The 16612-nt window shown below is 32.8% G+C and overlaps 1 long non-coding RNA gene across 1 annotated transcript in view; it reads left to right on the plus strand.

Annotated features, from left to right (window-relative positions):
* LOC102166855 overlaps positions 1-16098 on the plus strand; it is a 182577-nt gene extending 166479 nt beyond the window's left edge. The window contains exon 3 of the long non-coding RNA XR_002346783.1: positions 15716-16098. This is a non-coding gene — a long non-coding RNA (uncharacterized LOC102166855). The remainder of the gene's footprint in view (positions 1-15715) is intronic.

Here is a 16612-nt window from a genome sequence, read left to right on the forward strand (position 1 = left end):
CTTAATGACACAATAGAAAAGTTTAGACTTAATTTATTTCTTTTCCAACTCTCCCACTTCTTTCCTTTTCCAATTATTGGTAATTTAACACCCTCAACTTTTTCAATTGATTATCCTATTGATTTTTTTTAGTATTGAAATTTTAAATTTTTTAAAAAATGCAAACATTTTCTTTTCAATTTCCATTTTGTGTGATAGCATGTTAGCACCTCTGTGCTTCTTTATCCTGACTTTAAAGTATGTATATTCTACTCCATTACAGGCATAATTAAGCATTTTATGCTTTCTCTGTAGTTTAAGTTGAAAGTCAGTAAATACTGGTTTATTATTACAATTGTATAATTTTTTTTCAATTCAGAACCTAGTGGTGTACATAGTTGCATCTCCTCTTCATGTTTCTAATGTCATAGCAGCAGTGCCAGTCAGAATATTCCTAGTGTCAGTGGCAAATGTATTTTTGCTTTTTGTATTCTTCTAGCTCTTAAAATCATGCTGACTTTGTTTTTACATTTTTGTTTTTTGACTCTATTTTGCATGACTGTAATCAACAATCTGCACTCTCTGATTGAATAATACATTTTGGTTTGTTGATAGAACTATGCGTTCTAGTATCTTTTAGGTAGCATAAGAGTCATTTCTTAAAAGTCCATTAACCATATAGTTTTAATTGACAGTATTCCAATTTTCCCCCATTACAGGATTAAAAAAATTAATTAACTATTGCTATAGCCCCCTACTGCTGCTTTAGGGGAGTAAAGGGTGAAGAGAATTTGAGAATAAAGACTGTAAGAAATACATCCACAACTCTTGTTTTTTACTTTCATTTTCTAAAATCACAATACAAATAAGCTTCTTGAAAGGACATTTCCATGCAAGTTGATGTTTAGTGATTTTGCATTAATAAATATTTATTTTCAATTGAAAATTAATAATTTAGTGGGAAATAAATTTCTAAATTTCATTCCATTTTTTCCTTTTCCTTTGAGACCTTGCACCAACATTTCTTAACATCTTTTTCTGAAGATTAGTCCGATGCTTGTTTCTTGGATGGCCATCTTTCTTCTGTTGTTCTGTTGTTTTCTGTTTGAAAGAGTTATAACATCCTTTTTGTCTTCAAAGTGTAACATTCTATAATCATTTGTCTGTGTGTGAATTAAAAAATATATTACATAATTTGGTTCTCAGTGCTCATTGAGCCTCTTGCCTTCTTATAAAATTATTTCCCTCCTATACAGACATTTTTGTGTCAGCAGTTTATAATCTCCTCCTGTTTCCCTATTCCCTGTCCTTGTGTTAGGAAATTAGATGTTCTTGAATATCTTGCCATCTTAAAATTTTCTTAAGATAATTAAGCACACACGGGCACACACACGTCTCCTTATGGTAACACTGTTTGTCTTTAAAGGTAGATTTTTAAGAATGAATAAATAAAAATGTGACTGGAAACTCTATGTTAATAGGAAGAACTTGGCAACTGATGGCTTTTTCTCTAGTGTCAGGTTTTATCATGTTATAAAGAGGACTCTACTGTGAAATTATTATATACATAAGTGGTTCTTTTTATATCCTTATAATGTATTTGCCTCTTTTAGAATATTTTTTAGGATGGAAACATTTTATTTCCATTCTTCCAATGGAGTATCTACATATGTGTGTAGGTATATGAGTGTGTACACACATGTTTTTAAGAGAGGACTAAACTAATCCATAATTTCAGGGCCATATTTTACCCCTTTCTAGGTTAAAAATATTCTAATATTCTAAATCGGAGATCTGTGCTTGCATCTCTTTGTCCATAGGTCTCTAATAGAAAGAGAATTTTATTTGTATGAGTATGTATGTGAGAGAGAGAGAGAAAGATGTGCAGAGAAGGTGATTATTAATGCCTTCCTTCAAAAGTACTGTTGTTTTTTTTCCTAGAACTATTAAAATGAATTGTGAATATTTTATAACAAAATTAAACACAGTGGTTTCTCATTAGACGGTACAGAACATCTACAATGGCATTAAGAATATTTTTAAAAATGTATTTTCCAAACTGCTCACATAATTATTGTTAATGCAAAGAAGAAATTACCTGTCATTTTTTTCCTTAAATTGTGTTGAATTGCCAAGACTGTCTAATTAAACAGAGATCATGAAAACAGCAACACCTTGATCTATTATTTATGCAAACATTTGTAGAACAGAAAATTGTAAATTAACATTATAGCAAGTTTTACAAATACTGTCTTACTCATGTTTAGAGATCAGTATTAGATTTTATGAGAATATTGTTAGCACATATAATTAAAGATCAGAAGATTCACTACTTGGCATGGAAGTAAAAAGTGAACAGGCAAATTATTCTTTACAATTTTCTTCTTTCAAATTTTCACTAGAGTAATTACTTTAGGTAAGTGCAATTCAAGTTTTAAGCAGTGTTAATTAATATTAATGTCTTTTGATTGAGTCTGACTATTCTGCATCAACCATATTTGTTTTTGAAATCAGCTTATAGTTTAACTTCCAAATAATAGAGTTCTAAAAAGTGTTTTTATATTACTCAGAAGTGCATTTAAAATATTTTTCTTGTAAATTACTTAAGGAGCTAGACCTGAAAATTATAATTACAGAATAAATATATATTTACAGTTGAAATATTATTTCACTGTTAATTAGAAAGAATGTCATGAATATTCCATAGTACCTTAAGTACAATTGGAACACTGCCTAATCACTCTAAAAAGAGCTCTAAAGAAACCTAAAAAGATAAACCTTTTGAGAATTGATCTCTTGGAGAGGGGTTGCCAGATATTAAGGAATACTAATCTCCTTTCTGTGCCTTAAATTAGATATGATATTTGAAGCAATGATCAAATATTCAGAACTCCAAGAGACAAAAATAATTCAAAATATTATGAAAAGTAAATTTCTGTTCTGCTGTATAGCTCAGGGAACTGTATCTGATCAATTGTGATGGAACCTGATGGAGGATAATATATATAATTGGGTCACTTTGCTGTACAGCAGAAAGTAACAGAGCACTGGAAATCAACAATAATAAAAAATTAAAAAATTAAATCTCCATTGAGTTTCCACTCAAATTAAAAATAAAGTATTATCAAATATTGCCTACTTTGGTTCCTTAATTCTCTCCTAGTGAGCTTTTCCTGTTTTGTTTCAACCATCTAAATAGTGGAGACTTCTGTCCACACTCTTAGAGAAGTTCACTAAAAATTCAGTCAGTCACTTACCTTTCAAGAAAGAAGTGATCTGGTCCCAACATCTCTCATGAACATAGATAAAAAATCCTTGACAAAACTTTAGCAAATCAAATATAACTTTTATAAATTTATATAAATACATAAATTTAAAACTTTTTAAACTTTTAATAACTCAAGTATATTTATGTAAGTATAAATTTTAAAGATATAGAAATAATGATACCAAGAATGAATGAATAGAATTATTTCAGGTATGAGAAGATGGTTCTATATTTGAAGATAAATCATTGTAATCCACCATATCAACAAACTAAAGGGAAAAAAAAAGTCGCATGATATCAATTGACCTAGAAAAAGCATTGACACTACTCTATAGTGTGGAATGGATGAGCAAAAGAGATTTGCAATATGGCACAGGCAGCAGTATTCAGTATCTTCAAATGACCTATGATGGACAATAACCTGAAAAAAATATATATATATACATACACATGTGTGTATATGTATTTGTGTGTGTATATTAATATATGTATATTTGTGGATGGATCATTTTGCTGTGCACCTGGAGTTGACACACTATTTAGGATCAGTTGTACTTCAATGAAAAAAAAAGGAAGGAAGAGAAAAAGAAAAAAGTTTTTGATGAAATTCAACACCCAATTTTGATGAAAAACAAAAACAAAACCCTCTTAGTATACATGGACTAAAAGAAAACTCCCTTAAGCTTATAAAGAATACCTACAGCTAGCATAATATTTAATGATGAAAGACTATTTCCTAAGATCAAGAACAGGGAAGGGATGTCTGCTCTCAGGACTCCAAGTCACATTATTCCAGTATTTTTAGCCACTTCACTAATAAAATAATAGAAAATAAAGGCATATATTTTGTAGAGGGAGGAGGAAAATTCTATGTAGATAACACGATCGTGTATGTAGAAAATCCCAGAAAATTTATTGAAAAAAAAAGTAGAACCATTTAGAACTAATGAGTCATAGGATTCAAAATCAACACACAAAAATCAATTGTATTTCTATATATTTACAATAAACAATTAGGGAATAAAATGAAAAATGCAGTATAGCTCCCAACTGCCCCAAATAAAATGAAACAATTAGGTATACATATAACAAAACTATAAAATGCTGTTGAACAGATGAATGTAGATTTGCTATTTAGAGATGTAATTTATTCCTGCTACTCTATCAAGACTGTGTGATAATAGCAGGAGAGACACATAGATCAATGGAAACAAATACAGAACTCAAAAAGAGATCCACACAGATATGCCGAACTCTCAACAAAGAAACAGAAGCAATTCAATGAAGGAGGGATAACTTTTCAAAGAACAAGGCTAGAGAAATTCTATATCCGTAAACAAAAAAGTGACTCTCCATGTAAAACTAATACCTTTTATATAAAATTAACTCAAAATAGATCATAGACTAAAAGTAAAATGTAAACCTATAAACTTAAAGACAAAAATATAGAGGAAAATCTTTAGGGCCTATGTCTAAGTAAAGAGTTATTAGATATGATATCAAAAGCACAATCCATAAAGAAAAAGTTGATAATTGATCTCACTAAAATTAAAAACTTTTGGTCTGTAAAAACTGTTAAGAGGATGAAAAGTCAAGCTATAGACTAGAGGACGTATTTCTTAATCTTTAGTCAACAAAGCTTTCATCTTTACTAAATAAAGAACTATCAAACATGAATTTTAAAAAACAATACAATTAGAAAATGGACAAAAGATGTGTGAAGACATTTCATTACAGAAGATACACAGATGGCAAATCATCATCATCATGTAAAAAGTTGTTTATTATCACTAGGAAAATGAAAATTAAAACTACAATAACATACTACTATAACCAGTCAGAATGGCTAAAATAAAAAAAATAGTGGGAGTTCCCATCATGGCTCAGTGGTTAACGAATCTGACTAGGAACCATGAGGTTGCGGGTTTGATCCCTGGCCTTGCTCAGTGGGTTAAGGATCAGGCATTGCCCTGACTGCGGTGTAAGTTGCAGACGTGGCTCAGATCCTGTGTTGCTGTGGCTTTGGCGTAGGCTGGCGGCTACAGCTCCGATTCGACCTCTAGCCTGGAAACCTGCATATGCCGCAGGAGCAGCCCCAAAAATGGCAAAAAGACAAAAAAAAAAAAAAAAAGTAAAAATAAATGCTGATAAAAATGTAGAAAAATTGGATTACTCATATATGAGAATTTGAAATCACATTTTCTAGTATGATAGACCTTTAAGATCCAGATAATAGAACATCGTCCAAAATTTGTAACCAAACTTTATTTTCTCTAAGGCTGTTGTAGTTATACTTAGTATTTTGGTTACATATTTTGTTATTCTCAAAGGTACCTTAGGAACTTTTGCTCCATAATTAGAGAAGGCTCATGAGGCCTGTGCCCATGTTGATATCTACATCCATGTCTTATGTGTGTGTGTATTTATATATATGTTTTTTTTCCAAGGGGGAAAACTGAATATGCAGTAAAACACTATTAAATAATTGAAAATATGAATATATCTTTAAAGTGGATAAATTAAATTATGGACATGAGAGCCTTTTGATCCACTTGTGCCTCAGATATGTGCTCTGAATAGATGATTGTCTACATATAAAGAGACAATTAACACAGTCTGATCACAATCTGATTTATAATTGCAGAATATAATTTGTTTTATTAAGATAAAGTTAATATAAGACGATGATGGGTAAGAAGTACTTTATTTCTTATATTGTGATTCCAAAGTTGCAGTTGTTTGCAGAGAAACAAATAAAAATAGATTTCAAATAAACTAGTCAACAAAAATGAAAGAGATTTTGGTTCTTCTATCTCTATTCCCTCTATCTCTTTCCTCTGTAGTCTTTGTAGTCATTTCCCTAGGCTAATAAAGTGCTGCATTTTCCTTTCATTTTCCTCATTCCTTTTTCCTGACATGTTGAATTACCTTAGTTTCTGGTAACTCTGCCCAGTAAATCCTGCAGAAACACTTTGTAAGTTATTATTTTTAGAATGTTTATTATATACAGATTAATAAATTGCAATTTTAGTTTAGCATTTTTGATTCTTGTGACTTTGATATTTCCCTTAATGCCACTTTAATTTCATTATGTTTGTTATATTTGACTGTCTTTATTGCTTGTTTTATATCGTATGTTAATTACTTTGTTTCTCTTCTAAACTAATTTTCTCCTTCACTACTCAAGGGAATTTTCTCTCTTAAACAGTACAAGAAAAACCATCAACTTCTTCAAAAAATAAACTCTGGCTTCAAGAAGGAATTATTCATTTCACTATGAAAATGTCTGGGTTGGTAATCATTATATGTTTAAAAAACAGCATGCAAGACACTACATATAGTTTCAAAATAACAAATAAGGGACTATTATTGACTTTCTAGAGCTAACAATCAAGCCAAATGCATAAGAAGATGGATGCTTTTAATTGTATTACAGACAAAGTGAAGGCAAGAGGAAAGTCACAAATATGATGTTAAAAAAACCAAGGGTAGAGGGTAGAGGAACTAGGAAAGAGAAAGAAAAGATCAAAAGAATATTTAGATGACCATGAAAGCTTTTTGGATAATTTACCATTTAAATAGGGCCTAAATCAAATGAAGATTTTTAACAAAGGTAACATAGGTAAATGCCTTATGAATATTAGCAAAATAAACCCAGCAATACATTTAGTACACCATGACCAAGTAAGACTCATTCCAGGTATGTAATAAAAGATCAGACTTATTAGAGAATCTACTTATGTAAATTTCCTTATTTAAAATTGGAAGACAGAAGATGCAATAAGTATATATTTGCAGAAAAAGTCTTTACTGGAAGTCAATACCTATATATTACAAAACTTTTAGCAAACTAAGGATGCATAGCAATTCCTAAAGCTAATGAAGGACAGTGTAGTATTTAATGGTGAAATGTTAGAAGCATATTCTTTAAAAGCAAAAATGTCTTTTCTAATCACTTTAATCCGCTATTATATCTAAGACCTTGACCAGTTTGGGATGACAAAGATAGGAGCCAGTGTAGGAACTGGAAGGAAGGAACAATGATATACTAACAAATTAATAGAGTGGATAAGATTTTAAGTATATTTTTTGGCTACAAAATCATTTTTATTTAGTTACATTCGTATTCCAAAATAAAATATTTTACAAGGATAAAGTTTACAATATAATGTACATAGGAATGCACTTGATAAGAGATATCTGTCTTCTACTGAGAACATTTTTTAAAACTTTATGAATGGCATAACTTATGAACAACTAGATGGATCAATATATAGTGTCTTCATGAATAAAAGAATTATTATCACAAAGATGTCAATTATCACCAAATTAATGAATAAATGCATTCTAATTTAAATCTCTTTTTTTTTTGGTGAAACTTGACAAGCTGATTTGAAAATATCTATGACCTAGAAAAGACTCAGTGACAGACAAGATGATTTTAACAAAAAACAAGAAGGCCGTCAATACAGTGATACAAGTTAAGATATACCATAAAGAAAGGATAATTGAGACAGTGGTATTTTGCTGTGGTGAAGACAATCAGTACCATAGAAGAAGGAGCCCAGATATGGACCCATGTTTTTTTTAACATTTTACATATGACAAAAATGAATCTACATATCAATGAAGAAAAAAGAACAAGTTAACAAGTGATGCTAAAAATGGTTTTCCATATTAAAAAGTATATGCTCACATCGAATACAAAATCCCTGAGTATTAAATATTTCTATGTAAGAAAACTTTAAAAATTTTAATAAAAAATATGAATTTTCTTCATGACTAAAGGATATAGAGTTAAAATATGTGAAAACAGAAAACATATAGAAAAAAGTGATAACTTGATTATATTAAAATTTATTGCTTGAAAAGATACTATTGAATAAAAGCCAAATTTTAGGCTTGAAGAATATATTTGAAATTCACATAACTGGCACAGAATTAGTATCTAGACTTCAGAATACTCTTCTATAAATGAAAAGTAAGATCAGAAATGCTAAATTGTAAAGATGGCAAAATATTATAAACTCTCTTTCTTGGAGAGCTGTATAATGCATAGAATTTCAACTTATTCAAAAATTATGTAAATGTAATGTTATAACTACAGTTAAATACCTACCATGCAAATGTTTCCCAATAACAATGTTGGTAAGAATGTAAAGAAATAGGAAATCTCATATATTGCTACTGGAAGTGTAAATAGTTACAGTTCTGTTTAGGGAGTGATTTGGCTATACCTTGTAGAACTAAACATGTGCATACTTTATGACCCCCATTTTGTATAACCCAAAGTGTGTAACATAGAGGCAGAATCAAGATGATGGAGGAGGAGGACATGGAGCTCACCTTCTCCCATAACCACATGAAGAAAACCCAACCAAACAAATAAACCAACCATCTACAGGAAGAACTGTTCTCACAGAATGTCTACTGAATGCTGGCAGAAGACCTCAGACTTCCAAAAAGGGAAAGAAGCCCTCCACGTAACTTGAGTAGGAAAAAAACATGTGGGGGGGGAGACAGAGGAAGAGAAGAGGAAAAAGAAAAAGAAAAAAAGAAAAGCAATCAGTACAGGACCAGCACTCCTGAGAGGAAGCTGTGAAAGAGGAAAGGAATCCACACATTGGGAGGCCACCTAACTGGTGGGGAGATCAGTTGGGATAGAGGGGGAGTCTCAAAGTGTCAGAGAAAAGCACAATAGCCAGTTTGAGGAGGGGAAAGAAGAGAGAAAACTGCACAGTTGCCTTCTATCACCACCTGGTGCACCACAGCCTGAGACTCCATCTGAGGCTGGGCTCTGAGACTGGGTTTCAGAGGTTAGTTCCAGGGAGAGGACTAGGGTTGGCTATGTGGAAACAGCCTGAGGGGGCCAGGGATTGGTGCACAACAGCTAAGGGAGTGCAGGAGGAGGCCTGAGCCTGCCAGAGAAGCAAGATGCTATTGGGGAGTGCAAGAGGGGAGGGGGCAAGACCCCTACACATATTCAGGCTCTCAGGCAGTGGTGTACCTCTTGCTCAGGCTACAGGCATGGGTACAAACAACCACTGCCATCTCTGACTCTAGAGGTGAGTGAGGCTCACCACCACTGAGGGTCCCATGACTAAGTACCACCTGATTCCCAGGTCACCCTGGGGGTCTCTGATACAATGGAGAGCCACAAATTTCCCCACTTATCTGGGGAAATTTGCCCTGCCTTGTTTCTGCCAATGGCTCTGGGCTCTGCCCCCACCTCCCTGAGGGTCACTGCCACTGCCCAGGGCCCTGCATACAGGTGTGATTTGCAGGCACTGCCCATTACCTTCACCTCCCTGGAAGTATGCAAAAGTCATGAACCTTCATACCACCTATCAAGGGGATAACAGTCTGCATGCACTGGGGAAAAAGACAGTAAGCATTCAAACCAAAAGCAGTCCTCACATCAAAATAAAACAAAATTTTAAACCCACACAAGCTATTCAGGGATACTCCTGAATATAAATAATCCCCCAGGACTACAGTAGATAATTATTTCCCCTAAATTCACAGAAAAAGAAAAATTTAAGCAAAAATGAAGATGCATAGGAATCATTCCTAGTTAAAAGAGCAGGAGAATTCCACTGGAAGAGAAAATAATGAAACAGACCTCTGCAGTCTAAAAGACACCAAGTTCAAAATAGGGGTAATGAAAATACTAAGGGAATTAAAAATGGATATCAACACAAAGGCAGATTACTTAAAAATGAACTATAAACTCTAAGGAGGAGCCAAGAAAAATTAGAAAATTTATTTACCAAGATAAAAGCTTAGCTAAATGCATAATGAATAAGCCATTGAATGGCATAATGAATACGTGTCTTGGAAGATAGAATAATGAAAATCACCCAATCAGGATAGCAGACAGAAAGCCAAAGGAAAAGAAAAAAAAAAAAAAAAAAGAAAGCAACATAGGAGATCTATGGGATGATATAAAGCATGCCAATCTGCATATAGTAGACATTGCAGAAGAAGAAAAATAAAAAGGTATAGAAACTGTATTTGAAGAAATTATGGCAGAAAACTTTCCAAATCTAAAGGAGAACTTAATTAATATTTTCGTGACATTACATGCTAAAAAGCCCAGAATATACTTTCTTTCAAGTACACATGGAACATTTCTCTAAGATTGACTGCATCCTGGGGCACGAGACTGACCTCAACATATTTAAGAGTATATGAATTATTTTAACCATCTTCTCTGACCACAGTGGCATGAAACTAGAAATCAACCACAATAAAATAATCAGAAAAAAATGACTGCAGGGAGACTAAATACATGCTACTAAAAAACCAATGGGTCAGTGAGGAAATCAAAAAGGAAATTAAAAAATACCTTGAGACAAAACAACCATACAAAATCCATGGGATTCTGCAAAAGCGGTTTGTAGAGGGAAGTTCATAGCAATACAGGCCTTTCTCAAGAAAAACCTCAAGTTAAAAACCTAACCTACCACCTAAAAGAATTAGAAACAAAAGAACAAACAAAACTTAAAGTCAGCACAAGGAAGGAAATCATAAAGATCAGAGAGGAAATAAAATAGAGATTAAAAAAATAGTAAAAAAAATCAGTAAAACCAAGAGCTGGTTCTTTGAAAGGGTAAACAAAATTGACAAACCTCTGGTCAGGCTCACCAAGAAGAAAAGAGAGAGGACGCAAATAAATAAGATAAGGTATATAAAAGGAGAAATCTTAACCAATACTGCAGAAATACAAAAAACAAAACCAACAAAACAAAAGAGAATACTATGAACAATTATATGCCAACAAATTTGACAACTTAAAAGAAATGGATAACTTTATAGTGATATACAGCCCAGCAAAACTGAATCAAGAAGAAATAGATCAATTGAACAGATCAATCACTTGAAATGAAATTGAATATGTAATTTAAAAACTCGCTACAAATGAAATTCTGTGAGCAGATGGTGAGTTGTACCAAACATACAAAGAAGGACTTATATTGATCCTTCTTAAACCGTTCCAAAATATTGAAGAAGGAACCCACCCAAAGACAATCTATGAAGCCCCCATTAACCTGATACCAAAACCAGATAACAAAAAAATTATAGTCCATTATCTTCAATGAATATAATGTAAATATTGTCAATAAGATTATAGCAAACTGAATCCAACAACACGTAAAAAGATCATATGCCATGACTGTATGGGATTCATCCCAAGTTCACAGGGATGGTTCAACATTTGCAAATCAGTCAATGTACTATACCACATTAACAAAAGACAAAAACCACATGATCATCTCAATAAATACAGAAAAAGCATTTGACAAAATTCAACATCCAATCATGATAAAAACTTTTACCAGAGTGTGTGTGAAGGGTACATATGTCAACATAATAAAAGCCATTTATGACAAACCCACAACCAATATAATATTCATCGGAGAAAAGCTGAAAGCCTTCCTGCTAAAATCTGGAACAATATATGTATGGCCACTCTCAATGTTTTTATTAAACATAGTATTGGAGGTCCTAGCCACGGCAATCAGACAAACAAAAGAAATAAAAGACATCCAAATTGGAAGAGAAGAGGTAAAATTATCACTCTCTGCAGATGACATGATACCATATATAGAAAACACTAAGGACTCCACACAAAAACTATTTGAACTGATGAAAAAATTCAGCAAAGAATCAGGATACAAGATGAACATTCAGAAGTCTGTTTCATTTCTGTATACTCATAATGAAACATTAGAAGGAATATAAAAATACAACACCTTTTAAAATCACACGAAAAAATAAGAAACCCTAGGAATAAACCTTACCAAAGAGGTAAAAGACACATATGCTGAGAACATAAAATATTAATCAAGGAAATTAAGGAGGATTCAGAGAAGTGGAAGCATATCCCATGCTCCTGGGTTGGAAGAATTGATATTGTTAAAATGTTAAACTTGCCATACTCATTCATTGTGACCTCTATCAAATTACCCGTGACATTTTTCACAGAACTGGAATAAACAATCCAAAAATTTATATGGAACTTTAAAAGACCCAGAATTGCCAAAGCAATTCTGAGGAACAAAAACCAAGCAGGAGGCATAACTCTCCCAGACTTCATGATATATTACAAAGCTATAGTAATCAAGACAGTGTGGTACTGGTACAAAAACAGACATACAGACCAGTAAAACACAATTAGAGTCCAGAAATAAATCCAGGTACCTATGGCCAATTAATTTTTGACAAAGAGGCAAGAATATAAAATGGGAAAAAGTCTCTTCAGCAAGTGGGGCTGGAAAAACTGGACAGCTGCATGTAAATCAGTGAAAGTAGAACACACTCTCACGCAATGCACAAAATTGCTTAAAGACTTAATGTAAGACATGACACCATAGAACTCCTGTAAGATAACATAGGCAAAACGTCAAAATGTACAAATGTTTTCTCAGGTCAGTCTCCCAAGGCAAGTGAAATAAAAACAAAAATTAATAAATGGGACTTAAACTTCAGAAGCTTTTGCATAGCAAGGAAAACCATAAAAACAAACAAACAAAACAACAATAACAACAACAGCAACAAATCCAGGAATACACTGAAGGGGAGAAAATAGTTACAAAGGATGCAACCTACAGAGACTTACTCTCCAAAATATACAAACAATTCATACAACTAACAACAAAATAAGAAACAACCCAATCAAAAACTGGGCAGAAGACCTAAATAGACACTTTGCCAAAGAAGACATTATGGATAGCCAGTAGGCACATGAAAAAAATGCTCAACATCACCAGTTATTAAGAAATTCAAAACTGCAATGAGTACCTCCTCATTCCAGTCAGAATATCCATCATTAATAAATCTACAGATAAAAAAAATGCTACAGAGGGTTTGTTGGAAACAAAGGGAACCCTTTTACACTGTTGGTGAGACTATAAATTGGTACAACCACTATGGAAAATAGTATGGAGATTCCTCAGAAAACAAAATATAAAATTACTGTATTATCCAGAAATCCCACTACTGGGCATCTATTTGGACAAAGCTATAATTCAAAAGGATATATGTACCCCTTTGTTTATTGCCATACCATTGACAATAGCCAAGACATGGAAGCAACCTAAATGTCCATCAACAGATGAGTGAATTAAAAAGGTGTGGTACATATATGCAGTGGAATAGTATTCATCCATAAAAAAGAATGAAATAATGCCATTTTCAGCAGCATGTATGAAACTAGAGGTTCTCATACTAAGTGAAGTAAGTCAGAAAGACAAATACCAGATGATATCACTTATATGTGGAATCTAAAATATGATACAAATGAACCCATCTAAACAACAGGTACAAGCATAGAGAACAGAGTTGTGGTCCTATGGTTACTAAGGGGGAGGTGGGAAGGAGTGAGATGAACTGGGAGTTTGGAGTTAGTAGGTACAAACTGCTACATTGTGGATAGAGTGGATAAACAATAAGGTTCTACCATATAGCACAGAAAACTATATCCAGTATCTTGTCATAGACCCTGAAGGAAGATAATATAAGAAAAATATTATATATGTATACACACACACACATATATTTGTGTGACTGGGTCACTTTACTATACAGTAGTAATTGGAACAACATTGTAAATCAACTATATTGTAACTTTTAAAATATCAAAATAGAAACATATTAAAAGAATATTTGTATCATCATTTTTGCTATAGCAAAACAACATTAAACAGTAATGAAATTGTGAAACATGAATAACTGAACAAATACTTTTGGTATAGTCATTCAGTGGAAACCAACATAGTAAAACTGATAAACTATATTTGCATCTATCAAATTGGATAATCCTAAAACATATGAAGTTGAACTCAAAGAATTTTCAGAAGGGCACATAATGTACCACTTATATGGAAAAATATGACAATATTACTTAGAGACATATACATAAGTAGGAAATGTATGATAATACTGAGAATAATGAAGATTGAATTCAGGATTATAGTCCTGGGGGAGGATTCACTAGAGAGGTGAATGTGAACTAAGGCTTCAGCTGTGCTTATAAAGATTTCTATCTTAGGCTGGGTGGTGATTATTCATGGTTTATATTGTTACATAACAATATGTAATATGGTTATGTATACCATTTTATTTTCCACACCTGAAGTATGTAAAAATAATTACTAATATATAACAATGAAAATGAAAGGCAATTTAGGAGAGTATTGCCAAAGAGTAAGCCATTGATAATTTGAAATAGTGTAGTAGATATCACATTTGAAATGCACACTATAGTTACAACTGACCAGTCCTGTAACATTTAAATAAATTGTGTATTTGAGTCATAGTTCAAATCATTTTTATTCTACTCTCTACACAGTATATTTCTTATTAGGTAAAGCTCAGGGGATTTTGGAAATCCCAAGGATAACTGGGTCTGATTGCTGTTCAAGCAGTCATGCAGTAGTTTTAATAAAACTATTTGCCTCTCAGTGATTAATTAAATATTCTTTAAATAGCCAGAATTTGAACACATAAGGGTATTTGCCTTGTGCCATATCATACTATCTCAAAGTTTCCTATCTTGCAACCATTGCTGATCATTTCAGACTTGAGAAAATCATTTTATCAAGGCAGATTCTACTTTGCCTTGTTAACTTTACCTCTTTTACCAAAGTAAAGTGTTGTGATTTTCCCCACCAGAATTGCTCAGGTCTGAATTCTCCGTTTTGTAGGATTTTGCTAAACATAGAACAATATTCCAGATCTTTTTTAAAGGACATTTCTCTTATCACTATGTATAGCCTGATGATGCAATCTGCTTTTCAAGATTAAGAAGATAAAAACTTGACCACATATTTTTTATTGCATTACAGGGGCCAGAAGATTTCCAGTCAAAATTTCTAACTGATATTTGTCAATCCTCATTGTTCACTTTCCATCCGTTCCATTTAGTCATTTCCATACTTATGCAGCATCACAGTTTTAGGCACCAAATTCTGTATCATTTAGGAAACAGCAAAAATAATACTGGCTTTTCACATAATAATGTTCAAAAGAGAGGCAGTTCATAGCTACTTCTGGGAAATGGCAGATCACAGCTGGTCTGAGACCTCTGTTGTCTTCAGAAAATCTTCTTTCTCCTCTCTTATGCTTAGCATGAGGTTCCAACTTCATCGTGACAAGAAGTCATCTACAGTTCCATCTGAAATGCTTATGTTCTAGGCATGAAGGACGATTTGTCCAAACTGCTTCTCTAGTTATTTCTAGTTTGGGTTCAGTCACCAAAAGATTATGTCAAGGTATACTATTGTATCAAACTGCCACCTATCACTCTCTTACTAACTTCTTAGCTTAAAATCCTAAGAGTTAAAGGTTAATTAGATAATATTTAATACAAACATTTCTAATGAGAAGTTACTGTTCTTTGTGCTTTATCCTATTTATCCCGTGTAATCCTTGCCACATCCCTACATCCCTGTTCTTATTTTACAGAGTGGAAGACCAAGGGACAGAAAAGTCAAGAAACTTATTTAAGGTGTCATTGCTAGAAAGTGGTTGAACCAGGATTCAGCACAACCAGCCTGGCCTAGAATCTGTGTTTTAAACACAGGTAAGTTGTATTTTTTTAATCAAATAAACTTTCTGAACCTGAAAATTTGTATAAGATCACAAATAAAGGATAAATTTGCCAAATAAATTCTGTTCTAAGATGGGAAGAAGTATTTTGGAGGCCCCCCATTTTACTCCAAGCGACAGACCTCTGTATTTCTGTGCAGTCTTGGTTTTCTCTTCAAAAGTCTGTGACAAGGATAGGTACAGACAACTTAAATAAAGTAAAGATAAAAAGTATTTATTAGTCTTGAGAGCATTGCAATGACTGTTGGCCTGAGAGTAAATTCTGGGTAGTGATTCAACCAATATCTATTTGAATTATAAATGGTAGGAGAATATGCATCAACAACTTGATAACAATAGAAAAAACATTTTAAAAGAAATGCTAGTATTTAAAAGGACAAGACAATTTTAAAAATCTAGGGATAAATAATGGAAACTTTTTATAGACTGAAGGGAATGAATGCCACTAAGCAAGAAGATGTTAGATAAAAGAGAGGGTATGGTATAAGTGATAGAGGCAAGAAGCAAAGAGGATATTAGTTTTCTAAGTTATAGCAAAATATCACTGTCTACTGATTAGCAATCCTTTCAATATAATTAAAAGTAGAAAGTGTTTTCCTAGTGGCGTGATGTGAGATGACTCAAGTGAAAATTTTGGAGTGTGCAGTGGAAGATTGAAAGCAGTCAAGGCACAAAAAATAGGGAGTATAGAATAGGAAGACTGAAAGTCACAAATGTTCTTAAATTGGAGCATTTAGTCTTCTCCTGGGGAAA

Source organism: Sus scrofa, chromosome 8 (genome assembly GCF_000003025.6).
Source record: "Sus scrofa isolate TJ Tabasco breed Duroc chromosome 8, Sscrofa11.1, whole genome shotgun sequence".
Lineage (NCBI taxonomy): Eukaryota > Metazoa > Chordata > Mammalia > Artiodactyla > Suidae > Sus > Sus scrofa.